Source organism: Jaculus jaculus, chromosome 4 (genome assembly GCF_020740685.1).
Source record: "Jaculus jaculus isolate mJacJac1 chromosome 4, mJacJac1.mat.Y.cur, whole genome shotgun sequence".
Classification (NCBI taxonomy): Eukaryota; Metazoa; Chordata; class Mammalia; order Rodentia; family Dipodidae; genus Jaculus; species Jaculus jaculus.
The window spans coordinates 7,896,360-7,912,767 of record NC_059105.1 but is presented as its reverse complement, the minus strand read 5'-3'; positions in this window follow the sequence as shown (position 1 = coordinate 7,912,767).

The window sequence follows — 16,408 nt, the reverse complement described above, 5'->3', positions numbered from 1 at the left end:
TATGCATAAAGTCACTGAAGATTTGATGAGAACTGCATCTCATTTGTGCATTACTGCAGGTGGCACGGACACTTTTATAATATTCATTTTGCAAACACATGAACATGGGAAGTCTTTGCATGTTGATATGATACCTAATGACTACACCAAAACACTTTTAGAAGTGACCAACACATCAGCATGTCCAATAATGTTGTAGGATCCTAGATCAACACACAAAAGTCAGTTTGCATTATATACACCAATGATAAGTGCAATGCTATTCACGATTACTACAAAAAAAAATGCCTGGGATTAAATTTAACCAAGAAAGTGAAGAGGATCTGCAATGAAAATTAGGAAATATTGGGAACTGGAGAGATGGCTTAGCAGTTAAGGGGCTTGCCTGCAAAGCCAAAGGGCCTCAGTTTAATTCCCCAGGACCTGAATAAGCCAGATGCACAAGGTGGTACATGCTTCTGAAGTGGATGTTCAGTGGCTGGAGGTCCTGACATTCCCATTCCCTTTCTCCCTCTCTCTCTCTCTCTCTCTCTCTCTGCTTCTTTTCCTCTTGCTCTCTCAAATAAACAAATGTTATTTTTTTTAAAAAAAGAAAATTAGGGCTGGAGAGATGGCTTAGCTGTTAAGCACTTGCCTGTGAAACCTAAATACCCCAGTTCAAGGCTCGATTCCCCAGTATCCATGTTGGCCAGACACACAAAGGGGTGCACGCATCTGGAGTTTGCAGTGGCTGGTGGCCCTGGCATCCCCATTCTCTCTCTCTCTCGCTCTTTCTCTCTGTCTTTTGCTCTCAAATAAATAAATAAAAATAAACAAAAAGATTTAAAAAAATAGAAAATAATGATAAAAGGTGGAGAAATTGCTTAGTGGTTAAAGTGTTTGCCTGTGAAGCTTAACGACCCAGGTTTGACTCCCCAGAACCCACATAAGCCAGATGCACAAGACAGCACAAGCATCTGGAATTTGTAGTGGCTAGAGGCCCTGGCTCACCCATTCTCTCTTTCTCTATTTGCCTTTCTCTATCAAATAAATGAAATAAAATAAAATATTTTAAAAGAAAATACTTATGAAAGAAATCAGACACAAAAAATTTCACCTCCCACAGTCTCTTTGCTTTAATAATCACCTATCATTTCAGAAACTCTAATATCTTATTTGAAAGCCTGGTCAAACCTCATTAAGCAGTGCGTCAGAGTGGCTTATAAAATTTTGTAAATTGTAACATGCTACACAAATATGATTTTTTGAAAGAAATCATTTTCCTCCATTGAAATGTGTCATGTGTTATTAACCATGTATTTAACATCGCATGCCTTCCTCACCAATGCCTGATGAGTGGATTTTTGATTCTAAAGTGACAGACATCACCAACGAGAGTTGCCAGTGCAAAGAAGGACTTGCCCCGAGCTGCCTACCTGCCTGCACAGAAGCTCCGAGCTGCATGCCCTCCTTCTAACCCAACCCTCAAAACAAACTCTTGGTCATTTTACAGTAAAGACTTTGTTCTTAAACATAATCTCCAGCTATTAAATATAAACATGCATATGCGTTATCAGAACTTCTGGTCATATTTGGTCCTTGGGAGGATGTAGACCCCAGAGACATCCTGTTGACCTTTCCCCTGGTCTTCCATCGTTGCTTTATCTATGTTTTGGTGAAGTGACCTGCTATGGAGTGGCCTTACCTCTCTAAAAACTGGCTTCGCATCAAGTCATAGATTTTTAATTTGGAATACCAGTCTATACCTCACATGAGGAAGCTTATTATTACATTCCTTTCACCATAAATCATAGAATTAGTTACTGTCTCCTAATTGTGAAACATGGATATTTTGCTTCAGGCATACCTTACTTTACTATTTTTTTTGTGAGGAAATCATAAAAACCACTGCATTTTTTAATGAACATGTACAGCAAAATTCTTGCCAAGTTTTCTCTTGTTTGTAATTCTCCAGTCTGTCAGCAGGTTGCAGTAGAGGGTAAGCTTTAGTTTTAAATTAGGAAGCTACCATGGATCAGAATCCTTCCTGCTTTCCTCCAGACTCCCTCCCTCCCTCCTTCCTTATTTATCTCCTTTCTTTGATTCCGTATTTCTGTTTCTTCCTTTGTCAGTGTTCTCCCACCTCTCCCTCTTTTTTCTTTTGTTTCCTTTATTCCTTCCTCCACATTTTTCTTTCATCTTATAAACAAGCATGAGCTATATTTTCAAAACGGGGGAGCTAACTCAGTAGTAAAGTTTATATATAAAATCAAATGTTTGTGACATCTATTTCTAGTCTTTAAACAATAGTTATATGATGGAGACTACAGACAATTCTAGATTATTGAGTAAATCAGGGATTGATGAACTTACACCTTAGTTAACAAAAATAATAACGGCAAAGCCCAGATTTGGTTTAATTATTAAGACTACATTCTACTTGCACAGCATATGCAAATGACCTCATTTTTGCTACTACATTTGGGGATGTTGGAAGAGGAAAAAAGACATTTCAATCGCAGCTCTCATCAGTTATTCACTGTATCCAAGCTTCTCAATTGTGTTCCTTTCTTTAGTGTAATAGTAAGCACCAATCTCACAGCTGCGCTTGCTAGAGTGAGCTATATAAGCATCTATATTGAGATTTCATGCACACATAACATAAAAGGGAAAGAAGAGCATTAAGAATAGTGCTTGGCCCATAGCAAAACTATACAAAAGAACTAATGAGTCTCTCTCCAAATGGTTCTGTAGTGACCAGCTGTGGGCCTTGATTTGTATTCTGAAATGGAATCACCATCTAGGAAGTGATTATTTCAAGGTGTAATGATACTTATCCCTTCAAGCATCAATATCTTCAATTATACACAATCAGTGTCTGTCACTGGGATGAACTAAGACATACTCCTAAGCAGAGTTTGTTCTTACCAATGTGCTTATCCACTTCATCTACTTCCTCCCAAACCACTTTACTCATTTGTGAAATATGCTAGGTGCTGACTTTTATTTTATATTTGCAGCTGAATTCTCATTCTTCTGTGGGAAGTGTTTTGCATCCTTAGTGTGACTCACAAAGTATTATCTCTGTAATTCTCTGCAGAGGCCTTCAATAGAAGTGTCTTAACAGGCATTTGGACATGTAACAATGGAGTACATTCCACATTCATTCAACTCATAGATGTATCACTGCTCTTCCCTTGCATTGGCCAGAGAATGTCCATGCTCATGGTGGCCTTTATAATGAGGCAGGAGGAAGACTGACCTCACAAGTACATTGATTTATAAAATCATTACCACACTGTGAAAGAGAGGGATGTGGTAGTCTAAGAACACACAAGGATAGCACTTGACCTGGCCTGAAGTGGGGAAATGGATTAGACAGACTTCCCTGCAGGATGCATTGGGAAATTCATTAGTCTCAGACAGCAGTTCAGAGTGAGGTTTGATTATTGTCTTTAATTTGTAATTAAATAGGAGAAACTGTAATTAGGCATGAAACAAAACCTTAAGTAAGACAGCACTTTAATTTCTTGTGCGGGGTAATCATTGTGTGAGTGGTGATGTGTGAGTGTGGTCTCCTTTGAGTAGTAATATCTTCAATTGCATGAAAAACCTTTGCCATTAATTATGGTGAGCCCATAAAGCGTGGTGATTACTATTTGCAAAGTTTGCATACCTCAAATATTTTGACTATTTGTAAATTAGGATCTTGTTTTTTTTTTTTTTTTCCCAGTCTTCTTAGACCATAAGTGTTACAAAAGCATGGACAAGATTCAAAAAATCCACTTTGGTATAAGAAGTATATTTTGGCAGATTCTATCTGTCCATCTTTTCTCCACATCACCGTAAGCATTTTTCATAGTGCTTTAGGGCCCGTTCATGATCTTAGATATGGTTGGAGATTCTGCAGTACCACTTTAAAATTAACTGATACATAAGATTTATATGTATTAATTGGTTCAATGTTTTGACACTGCATAAGTTGCATAATGTTTAAATCAATTTAAGCCATAGCTATTTCTTCCAACATTTGTCATTTATATGATAAAATCTTTCAAAAATCCTTTTACCTTACATTTTAAAATTTATATATATAGTTATCCTAGTATAAATATCTTTGTTAAGATTAAACAAAGGGTAAGCCAATATTAGTATAGAGTAATAATCTCAGGTATTAAAAATTAAAGTGAGGCAACCCAGCAGCATATAGGAGGATAGTGAGAAAGTATGCAGGGAATGAGAATGATAGGTTGTTGATAAAATTGATAAAGTATACTAGGATACAATTCCTAAAAGAAATGCAGGAATCAGAAAAACATTAAAATTAAAACAGAAATTTACTTTTACCATAGCCAACAAGCAAAACAGTTCACCTTTTAGAAATCTTTTATAGAGACATAAGGTAAGCACATTAGTAGGATATATAAATTAGTGCAAAATGGAGAACACTAGAAAAAAATGAAGATTAAAAAATAAACAAAAAGTTAGGGGAAAATAAGCTGATAATGAGAAGCATAAACTTTCAACACAGATTTATTCTAAGTCATGTAAAATCTTTTTAGATTTTTAAGAATAAGTTCACTGAAATAATAAACACTACTTATCGATAGCTCAGGGATTTCAAAGTACTTGTGCTTTACAATATGTGATCCATCCATGGGGTACTTGCATAATGCATGGAATAATTTTATCGAGTGAGAATCTCTCAGAGGCCACCTTAACATTCCTATCCTATCTCCGTTGGAAGAGTGGAAATTCAAGAACTCTGTTAGCACACCTGACAAATACTACTTTAATCTCTTGTCAATTGAATACCTGCTATATTATAATAAACTTATTTCCCATGCCAAGTTTATAAACCTTATATTCCAGAATTTATGCTCCAGATAATGAAAAAGAGGCATTTGTTTTCCTATAAGGCTGAATTTTGCCAGAGATTATAATTAGGTCCAAGGGTCTTTCTGAATGGTATTCTCACTCAATTATCTGGGAATTAAAGGAAGAAAAGAAAGCCATTATGTCAATGTCAGAAAACGAAAGAGACATAAAGTTATTTTGAGTTTTCAAACCAATTAAAAATTAATGTTAGGTCTTTCCTCTCTGCCATTAAGATTCTGACTTCCAAAAAATAAGTATAATGGGAAAATATGAGCTGTGAAAGGGTATAGAAAGGTGATAACATACTATGAGTTTTAGACTACATTCACCTATAATTGCTGACACTTGATATGGTAACCAGTTACAACATATCCTGACTATTGTCAATAAACGGGAAATAAATAGACAAAATGCTCATGGATCGTGCTTTATTGCTTTAAAATTCACTTTCATCACTTTGCATGTTAATAATTTTCCCTAGGATGTGATAAAATGAATAGAAATAACCACGATGCTGTCAGATATTGTAGCCAGGGATGAGAAGATGAAATCAAAAGTGCGTTCGAGTTGAACCAAGACTGTGTTCTTCACCCAGTTCATTACTGACCACTATGCATTGAAACTCCCTGCTCATCAGTCATCAACAGCTACAAAAGCCAGTGAAGCGCTTCACATTAGTCTATTATCTTTCATGTACACACACATGTGTTCATACATGCATACAGATTCACATATGTATCCATGTATAGAACATGTTATGAAGATAATATATAACATTATTTAGTTCACATATGTTAACATTAGTTTATCTTTTTCTTATGACTTTGACACATAAGAATTACCTTTATCATACATTTAATACTTGGGTATGTATAGTTTATTCGTGTTCAACATCTGCTATCACAAATTGTCACAAAGTGGGTGACAAATCATTGAAAACTTATTCTCTCAGTTTCTAGTGACCAGAGTCTAAATCAAGATGTTGTCAGGACAATCTCCTTCTGAAGGATTTAATGAAGTGTCCCTGCTTCCTCTTCATTTCCCATGGTTTTCAAAGACTTTTGTGCTCATGGCCTTGTGGCTTCGTGACTCCATTCTGGCCCTTCATCTTTGCATCTGTGCTTCTCCTTCTCCTGGACATGTCATCACTGACCAGATAAGGTTCAACTTTTCCCGACTTTGTCTCCGCTTGTTGGCATCTGCAAGAGCCCTATTTCCAAATAAGTTGCCATTCAAAGTACTGTAGTTTAAGACTCCACTACACAAATTATTAGGAAGTGATTTATTTTGCATCCACACAACATTCCAGACAGACTCCTACAGATGCCTTGTCCAAGGTAAAGAAAGAAAGGTAAAGCTTTTAGCAGAAGAAGACCTTAGACCCCAGGTCTCCCAGATTGCTACCAGTGAGTAAAGATAAACAAGCCATCAAAGGAAGCCCGGGTGTCTAATTCACTTCTCGTACCTGTAAAGTTGGTGTGATGCCAATGATGCTCTTTGAGAGGTTAAAAGACTGTCTCAATGTGAGCTATTTCTATAGACAAAGTTACTACAGTTCACACGATCTATGACAGAAAAGGAAGGGGACAGACATGTTTGCATTGGCTTTAGCTGGCAGCTCTTCCTCTAGCAAGATAAATATAATATAGTAGGCTGGAACAAATAGCCATTTTTCTTTTGTGACTGAGCAAGTCCCAGAATGGGATGGGATTTGTAGCTTTCTGGGCATTTTCTGCAAAGCCATTGCCTTTCTGTCAACTTCAGCAAAGCATAGTTGGCAGAAACAGCTGCCTTACCATGGGAAAATGTTTGTATTGTTTCTGTGCACTACTATTTCATGTTTCCTCCAAGGTCAAGGAAACAACCACATTAATTGCTCATCTTCTTCATTTGGGAATCTACAACTGCCATGTGCTTGTGCTAGTTTTGAGGAGGAGAGCTGCTCCCACAGCCCAATTCTCAAAGCACAGCTAAATGGAAGGTAAAAAGAAAAGGTCAAAAAATAGCTTACTTCTACCCTAAGTGCTATAGGTAAATATCACACTTAATGAGCTATCATGATTCACATTCAATTTATCTTCAACAATTACTTATTTGAGGAATAAGAGAAAAACTGAACTTACAGAAGACATGTAGCATGTCAGGTGACTCAGTTTTGTTATGGAGAAAGAGTTTCAAGTACACTTACTATATGGTGATTAGCAATGGGTGATTATTATGGAAGCTAATATCATGAATTAAAAATAACTGCAAGTAGTTTTGGCTGTCATAACATTTCTTAAACACAAGAGTGTATTCTAGATCAATGAGTATTAATAAATAAATAGACTTTTCAATGGGGTAGGAATTTTCATTATTATTTCATAACCTAGCAACAATGGTGTTGGACATCTTTGATTGTCCTCATAGAGATGGAATTATGGGAAGATATTGGAAGACCAGGACATGGAGACTTTTTTTTTTTTTATATGAATGGCTTCTTGACCTTCAAGTTGGCTTTGGTCAGTTCAGCATACATCACAAATGCTGCGGAAGCTTACTCATCTGACTTCTATTTGGTCATTAGTATTACAACATAGAAAGGCTTAACCCCAGCAAGGAATTACATACTGGAATGAGAGAGACATTCATTATGCTGTCACTCAGAGTAAGCAGACAGAGGAAACTAGACAACCTGAATATTACTATCATACAGAATGGACATAAGGGTGGTACTGCACAGCGTTTCACTGCCACGGCTCCTGCACATGGATGGAGTTGTGTCTCTTTATTAACTTACTGGAAACTGGCTTTAGAATTTAGCTAGAGAGACCGTGAACAAGGGTGTGCAGAATTATAGCTTCATGAAACATAGGTAATTGCAAATTATTTGCTTTGCTTCTTATGGTGAAAATCTTTTCCCTGACAGTCTTTATAAAATTCCAAGATGCAAAAGATACCATCATTACTTCTGAAAATACCTGTTAGTCTGTCTATTGTTTGTGATGGGGAAAAGATGGAGATCAGTGATCTTCTGTCCAATTGTAAGATTAGGGGAACTTTGCAGAATGCTATTCAGTATTCTTCCAGCTAAGAGAAAAGGATTCACTGGGTTTTTGGCCCATATTAGATGCTCTTATATTTGCAAATGTGGATGCTGTTTGGATAACTATTTACAACCTATCCATGGAGGAAGTAGAGTTTATACAAAACATATGAAGAAGATCCCTGGTTAGTGCTTATACTTTTGTTCCTGGCAGGGTGGTGATGGGAACACTGGAGAAGGAGCTGCTGGAAATGGGATTGGGTATTCAGTGGATAATGAAGCCATTTGGTTGCTTTAATGCGGGGCTTTCAAATCCTAATTCACTTACTGTAAGATAACTAAGTGCTCATAGTCTGAAAAATAAGTTGTACTGCAGTCAGCAAAATGATTCCATTACCTGCAACCTTTTCTGGGCTTGAGTCAAGTCGTCTGTGGAGACAACCTCCTTTTCATTCCTGAGGTGATTAATATGGAGATGAATGTCAGCGTGATGGAGGTGAGTGCTCACTCCCTCTTGTCTGCAGCCCGCTTTCCCTGAAGATCGTGGTGGGGCTGCATTTGGAGGATTGGTTGACTGTGTGTTCCTAAGGAGGCAGAGGATGTGCACCTCTGACGCTGTGCATATCATCTCACCACGGCTCTATGATTCTTTCAGCACAGGCATGACTTTGATTTGGAAGACTAACATTCACATAGGTTGTATCCTGACATTCAGGGTCATTCATACAGTCCTAGCATCCTGCATTGCTACTCACTCACTGGTTAACATTTTTTTACACTTTCTCTGTCCAAAACAGACTGTAGGCAAGATTTTCTTCCCTTTCTTCATCAAGTCTGTGATTCATATATCTTCAGGATACTTATAGTCCCTGCTGCATTTTGAGGCACAAAGTAATTACTAGAAAAGTCACATTAATTAGTAGTAAGGCACCTAAAATCAGTCCCTTATACCTGTTTTTTTTCCCCCCTTGAGACAGAAATGACTAATTGTCTAGGCACTTTCCATGGAGGGAGAGAGGCTGATAGATTGTAAACCATATATAAATTATGATAATAAACACTGGCGAGTTCTATTTGTAATGTAATATTTATTAATAGTGCCATCTTTTACTGTCCTCTCTCTACTTATATAAATATTATGGAGCTATTAATTTCCAAAGAACAAATAAATATACACACATTATGTTTAGAATATGTACCTAACTACAATTCAATTAAAGTTCACTCTTTTTAAGGTAAGGTTCTTTTTAAGACTAAAGCTTTGAAAATAACTAAAGATATTTTATTTAAACTATGACTACATATTTCTTGGTGTTTTGTGGATGATCTGGTATGTCAGTTTGGCTTATCTAGAAGTGGAGCTCAGAGAGGTCCAGTGATATGGGTTTGCATGGAGTAATGCCTTTGGAGTATAATGCTGCAGGTGCCAGAACTTAGCAGGGAAGGTCTTCAGAAAGCAATGTAGCTCTTCATCTATGAAAGGCAGGTGGAAAAAAAGTGAGGTTCTGTTTGAAGACTCTCAGACTGTGCAACAGGTCTGATAAAGACTCAGCTCATCATGTGGAAAAACTCTGGAGCAATGATTTTGAATTAGAGGATGTTTGCAGTGCAATTAGGACATTGGGATCTAGCTTGTTCCTGATGTTTGCTATAGCTGCCAGGGAAGAATTTTACAACTGAAGATCTGAATCTGGTAGTTGTCAGATAGGACCATTATTGTAGGTGAATGCTGCTAGACCATTCAGTCTGTGAAGTATAGTGTTGAATGTGAAATATTACCGAGATACTCATGTGTTTAGCATTAAATAGAAAATAACTATTCTAAAAATGTGCAAACTATTTCACCAAGTATTTTTATCAAAGAAAACATACAAATTTTAAGTACAAGTAATAAATAAATGAGCATGAGCAAAGATATTCACCTCACTGTGGTGGTAATAAGCCATAATGAATGTGTTGCTCCCATCAGCTACTTTTGGCCAGGTTCCAGCAATGAAAAGGTAACTGTAACAGAAAATTTGTACTAAAGGAGTGGAGTCATTACTACTAGAAACCCAACTGTGTGGCTTTTGGCCATTTGGAACTGATATGTAGGAGGAATGTAGAAATATTAGAAACCTTGGCCTAGGCGACATCTTGTAAAGTGGTGACAGGAGTTTGATGAACCATTTGGGTCAGAGTTAAAAGATCTAAACACAGAAAGAACTGTGGACTGTGTAGGACTTAACTTATGGGGAGAAGAAACGGATCTGTCCATACTAGGCTAGAGGCAATTTGAGAGGCTGTCTGTGCACTTCCAATGTCCTGAGAACTTGTGTAGGGTTGAGTTTTTAAAACTATGGACTGATCTGAGCAGATGGGGATAACACAGATAGAAATGGTAAGTTTTGAGTTCATAGATAGCTGCTTGGTCCAGCTTGCTTCAATTATTTGAGCGGTCACCACCATTGTGACTGAACCAGCTATTCTCCTGGCACAGAGGAAGAATGCTGAGTTTTTTTTTAATGTAGGGGGCCTAAATGTTGAAGGACTTTTCTTGCTCTTCACAGATGGCTTTATTCTTTCCTAGCTTAACAAGTTATGTAGTTTGGTACTAAGGGAGTGTAAAAAATGCAGGAAGGAGAGGGTCACTGTGTTTGTAATACAGTTTGGTTTTTTGAAATGGCCAGTGGGAGATGTGAGGCAGAGTTGTGGAGACTGTGAAGATCCCAATGGAGCCATATGATGAACCGTGAGTCACAGTGGAGACCTCAGGAGGTTCTGGTCATGCCAGAACTATGGGACAGCTACCAAGGACAGTTTTCCGGGGCTGTGGGCAGTCCAGCTGAGGAGGCAGAATTGGAACACTAGAGTCATCATCAGTGGCTACAGATGTTGGAGTTGAAACTACAGGATTTGGTGTTTGCCCTTGTTTTATACCTGTCTTTAGTTCAAGTCTTCCCTGCAATCCATCTTTTACAGTATGATTTTCTTTTTCTGTGACTTTATGTGTTTTTGTTTAATAAGCTAGCAGTTAAGAGATATTGGGTTATGGGGTGTTTGAACACTGTTGGGATTGATAAAACTATGGGGACTTTTAAATAATGCAAACAACCATAAACTGAAAATTCCTAGTGCATACAATGATTCAGAACAACTAGAGACTTCATACATATCTTTGGGAATGCAAAATGGTACATTGGAAAGTTGAATTTCTCACTTTTATTTATTTATTTATTTTTAAGTTTTGGTTTTTCAAGGTAGGGTCTTACTCTAGCCCAAGCTGGCCTAGAACTCACTATGTAGTCTCAGGGTGGCCTTGAACTCATGGCGCCTACCTCTGCCTCACAAGTGCTGGGATTAGAGGCATGCGCCACCATGCCTAGAAAATTTCTCACTTTTAATAGTACCTTGAAAACTTAAACTTATGATTGCTACATGCATTTGTGACTTTTCTTGTTGCTGTAACAAAATCAACTTCATGAAGGGTGGGTTTATTGCAGCGCACAGTTTGAAGGCGCAATCTATCATGACAGGAAGTGCACGGTGGCGTGAGTGTCTTACCCATGGTGGCAGGAGTGAGTCAGCTAGTCACCTCGCATCAGTAATCTGGAAGCAGAGAGGAGTTAATGCTGGTGATCAGTTTCCTCTCTCCTTTCTTTCCCCCTTTTTATTCAGTACATGATCTCAGCCTACGGGGATGGTCCCACCACAGTCAGGTAGGTCTTCCCCCTTCAGTTACTCCTTTTTGGAAACACTCTCAAAGACATGCCCTAGGGTGTGTTCCCTAGGTGATTCTAATTCCAGTCATGTGGGCAGTGAAGTTTAGGTATCACACCATATGATTTAGCATTTCCATTCCTATATATTCACATAAAAGCCTTGACAAATGAACAGTAGCTTTATTCATAAGTGATTTCACCTTAAGGACAATTTTACAAATTACAGTAATATATACATTAGAAAACTGTGCGTCACTCAAATGGGGACAGTTTATTATTAGACGCAACGGAATGGTCATTTCTCAAAGTATTGTTCTATGTGAAAGAAACAAAAGTCAAAAATTCACAGATGAGGGCTGCAGATGTAGGTCAGCCATCTAGTGCTTGCCTCCTGTGTATGAAACCTGGGGTTATATCTCTAGCACAAGGAAATATGAGAGTCACAAACAATTCCATGATGACGATGTGCTGTCACTTCATTCACTACTGTGGTGACCTATTCTAGGTGTCTATGCATCCTGGGAAGTCACTAATTTACTTCTGTAGATTTGAGCTCATTACTGACTCCTAACTTAGTCTTCTTTAAATTCATATTTTCTTTTTTGTGGATATTTAAGGAGCAGTTATCACTTAAAAGTTACAAAATGAACTTAAATATCTTCTTTATAGCTTCTCATTACCAATTAATTGCAATTTTATATTTTTGTGTGCTTACAAAATCTTTGTTCTCTGCTAACCCCATCCTATAGCTCAAATTTTCTGGAGTATTCCTTCAGTTCAGTCTTTCACATGTAGTTAGATAACAAATGCTTCAGAGCTGCCCCACTGTGATACTTTTTGCTGCAAACCTTTTGTGGTAGTTTGACCATAAAATGACCCCATGAACTTGTCTGAACACTTAATCTCCAGCTGGTGGTGCTGCTCTGGCAGGGTGTGGAACCTTGCTGGAGAAAGTGTTTCAATTAGGAGCGGCCTTGAGCTGTGATATATCAGGACTCAGAGAGGGGTTCCATATCTTGCTACTTCCTCCCTGTGTATGTGATACTGGATTCCTGTTCCTGACATACTTTCTTCATCATGAAAGACTTCCCCTGTAATTGTAAGTTGAAAAAACATCCTTCCTTCTTTAAGAGGCTTCTGGTCAGATATTTTGATAAGAGAGGAACTGATCCTGTTTAGCTTGCTTAACAAAAGCTCATAATTTTGCCTTGCTTTAATCATGCCTCCCTGTGTTCTAATATCAGCTGAATGCACTACAAAAGTAGCCAGATATTCTTTCCCTCACATCAGGATGTGAAATCTGTATTTTTAATCTTGGACTCAGATTAGCCATAGCAATGCTTTGACCTAAGTAGTATAATCTAATATAGCATAGGCAGAGGTGTGAAAGAGAATGTGAATTTTAACTTTCCCTATTTCTACTTTTAGTAGTCTTCAGAATATAAATTAGGTGAAGAGTACTTGCTGACCTGATAGATGAGGGAACTCATGCCTTCTGGACATCCTTATCATGCAGGCTGACAGCTCTCTAATTTGCAGAAACAGTCACATACTCGACTTCTAGCTGATCATAGACTTATTGAAGAACCCAGTGAAAGCAATAGGGGCCTAGAACAGTTCAGTCTAATTCTGCTCAAATTGAGACCGTCAGAACCAAAATTTAAGGAAGGTTTATTGTTTGTAAGTCTCTATCTACGTTTAAGGCATTTTGACGTAAATTAAGTGCACTCTGAGGACTATCCAAGCAGATGACATAAATTGCTTAACATTTATGTTAGATATGTCACTTCTCTGCTTCACAGTATACAAAGCCACTGTCCCTATGGTAGTATAAATTATGTACATGTTCTGGGGTCCTCGCCCCTTGCTGACCTCCTCTACAATTACTCTTCCCCTTTTCCAAGTCCTCTACACACACTGGAGCTCTGCTGGTCTTAAGCCCCAGAGATATACTTCATATTGTGGTGTTTGCACTGACTCAACTCGCTGCTTGGAGCACCCTATTGAATATCCTTTTGGCTCAACTTCTCATTTCCATCCAATCTTTGTTCTCTTTTTACCTATTCCATTAAAGGTTACTCTTGCACTTAGAAGTTCTACGTCCTTACTTGATTTATGCTTTCATTCATGGAAGTGATGCAATGCATCTTTTACTTATTCATGATGCTTTATTACATAATTTCTCTACGTGATAATGTACATTACTGTGTCTGAGCATTCTCTTCCCCTGCCCTTAGTGCTCACTTTGCAGTCCATATAATAATTTATTGTACAGTTCACATCCAAAATGAATACTTACTGAGTGAATTATGTAAGGCTTAAGTGGTAAAATAATACTCTTTCCAAGAAGCATTGGTTATAAGAGAGAAATGTGATGATTTTAGAGGATTAAAATTTAGAGGAAGAAAGTATATGAATTCCTTTATCGTTTTATTTTTATGTGTGTGTGTGTGTGTGTGTGTGTGTGTGTGTGTGTGTGTGCATACATACCTACTGCAAAATTATAGGAAAAGCCTACCAGTATTAAAAATGACAGGAGCTGGGCTTGGTGGTGCACGCCTTTAATCCCAGCACTCGGGAGGCAGAGGTAGGAGGATCGCCATGAGTTCGAGGCCACCCTGAAATTGCAGAGTGAATTCCAGTTCAGCCTGAGCTAGAGTGAGACCCTATCTTGAAAAACCAAAAAAAAAAAAAAAAAAAAAAAAAAGACAGGAAGTATTTGCTTTCTTTTACTTAATAGAAAGAGTGGAAAAATAAATGTACATGTGTGCTTTTAACAAGTAAAATAAATAGATGATCCAAAAGGTCAGACTGACTGATTATCTTCTAACTATTCTTTTGTTCTCTAAAATACGCCATGTTTAAATGGTGGTGTCCTTTATGTTGTGTGACCTCTGTGCTCATCACAGATAGATATTCCGTTCTTCGATGTTCCCTAAATCAGAGTGAAATGAGCTCTTTAAAAAACAAAGTTTAAAAGTAAAATTATGCTCTGCCTATCATCTTAATTCTTAGTAAACACACCTTTAATATTTTTGATACTTTGAGTATATTACCTTTCATGGACTTTGCAAAGGTCAGAGAAGACAATTTCCTTTGTAAACAGATGCCTTGTGAGCATCTCATATTTGGTGTGTCTGAAGATGAGTTTCAAGAGCTTTCCTTTACCTTTCCCTTGATTGGTAATGAAAATGCACTGGTGTAACCTGTAAAGCCTGCATGTGGATGCTTGGTGTGCTTAACATTTTCACTTCATCATGATATTCACCATCAGCATCATGTTGAAGCATTTATGCATATCCATTAGCATGTTGATCTTTGTGCAGAGTTCCAGGTTATAAAACAAAAGACAAAAAAAGTAAGAATCTCAACATATAATGGAGACTAGTTTTGAGGAAGAAGGTTTTCAGTGGAAGGGGCATAGAGAGGGCAGTTATGAGAAGGTCAAGGGAAAGGATTATGATCAAAATACAGGTTTACATGTATAATTTTTTTTGTTTATTATTTTTATTTATTTGGAAGTGACAGACAGAGAAAGAGGCAGATAGAGAGAGAGAGAATGGGCACGTCAGGGCCTCCAGGCACTGCAAACAAACTCCAGACGCATGCGCCCCCTTGTGCATCTGGCTAACATGGGTCCTGGGGAATCGAGCCTCATACTGGTGTCCTTAGGCTTTACAGGCAAGTGCTTAACCACCAAACCATCTCTTCAGCCTTACATGAATAAATTTTAATAAAACAATAATAAAAAACCCTGTGGACCGAGACTACCTGTATGACTAGAGATTCACAAGACTAGTAAATCACCCACTCATTCATGCATCTCTCCATTTATCCATGTAATTTCTAGAGCACTTACTATCCTCTAGGCTTTGTGCTGTGTTTATGGTTTATATTCATGTTATTTCTAGAAATTCATTTTAAAATAATTTTATTTATTTGAGAGAAAGTGAGGGATCAATAGAAAGAGGTCAATAGACAGAGAAAGTACAGAAGCACGGGCACACAGGGCCGCCTGTCATTACAAGTGAAATCCAGCTGCGAGTCATGTTCCACTTTGAGCAGCCGGCTTTATGTGGATACTGGGAAACTGAACCCAGGTCATCAAGCTTTGTAAACAATCACCTTTAACTTGTGAGTTATCTCTCCAGCCCTGTAGAAAATTTTCATGGAAAGATCAGTTTAATGGTGTAAACAGACCTTTAAAGATGACATGCTATAAAAGATGTGCCTGTACAAGAATCGATCTGCATTTTCCAATACCAATCAATAACTATGAGCAAATATTTCATTTTCTCAACTGTCTGAATATACTATGGAATAACCTGAACATATCTAACATCAGAGCTGAGACTTTTTCTTTCCATTTTGTTGTTTGACTTAAAGTTACCTTGAGTTATCTTAAGTTGAGAGTCTGGAAGATAAATTATCTGTGGTCCAATGTTTTTCTGCTATCTCTGCAGGAGGAAACAGCTTGAGCTCAAGAAAAAAGAGAACTTGACTCTATTGCTTAAATGTGTAGGCAAAACATAAATTCATAGACAAAAGCCTACCATGGATTTTCTTCCACACTTTCATAATAATTCAAACTCCTGTCATGGTATCTGAGATGTGAGGTCATTAGGTTGCCCTGACTTACACTAACACTTTGAAAACTCTTCTGTCAATTTCTTTGGGTTTTATCTTTGTGTGTGTTGCAGGATTCTATTCAATATCTCAGCATCAGGTGTCACCGGTGAAACATTGGAAGCTATCAGTTTGATTTTCAGTTTCTTTAAGCTTGAAAATCCAGCTGAGTATTGAACATTAGTGAGATGAGGCTCAG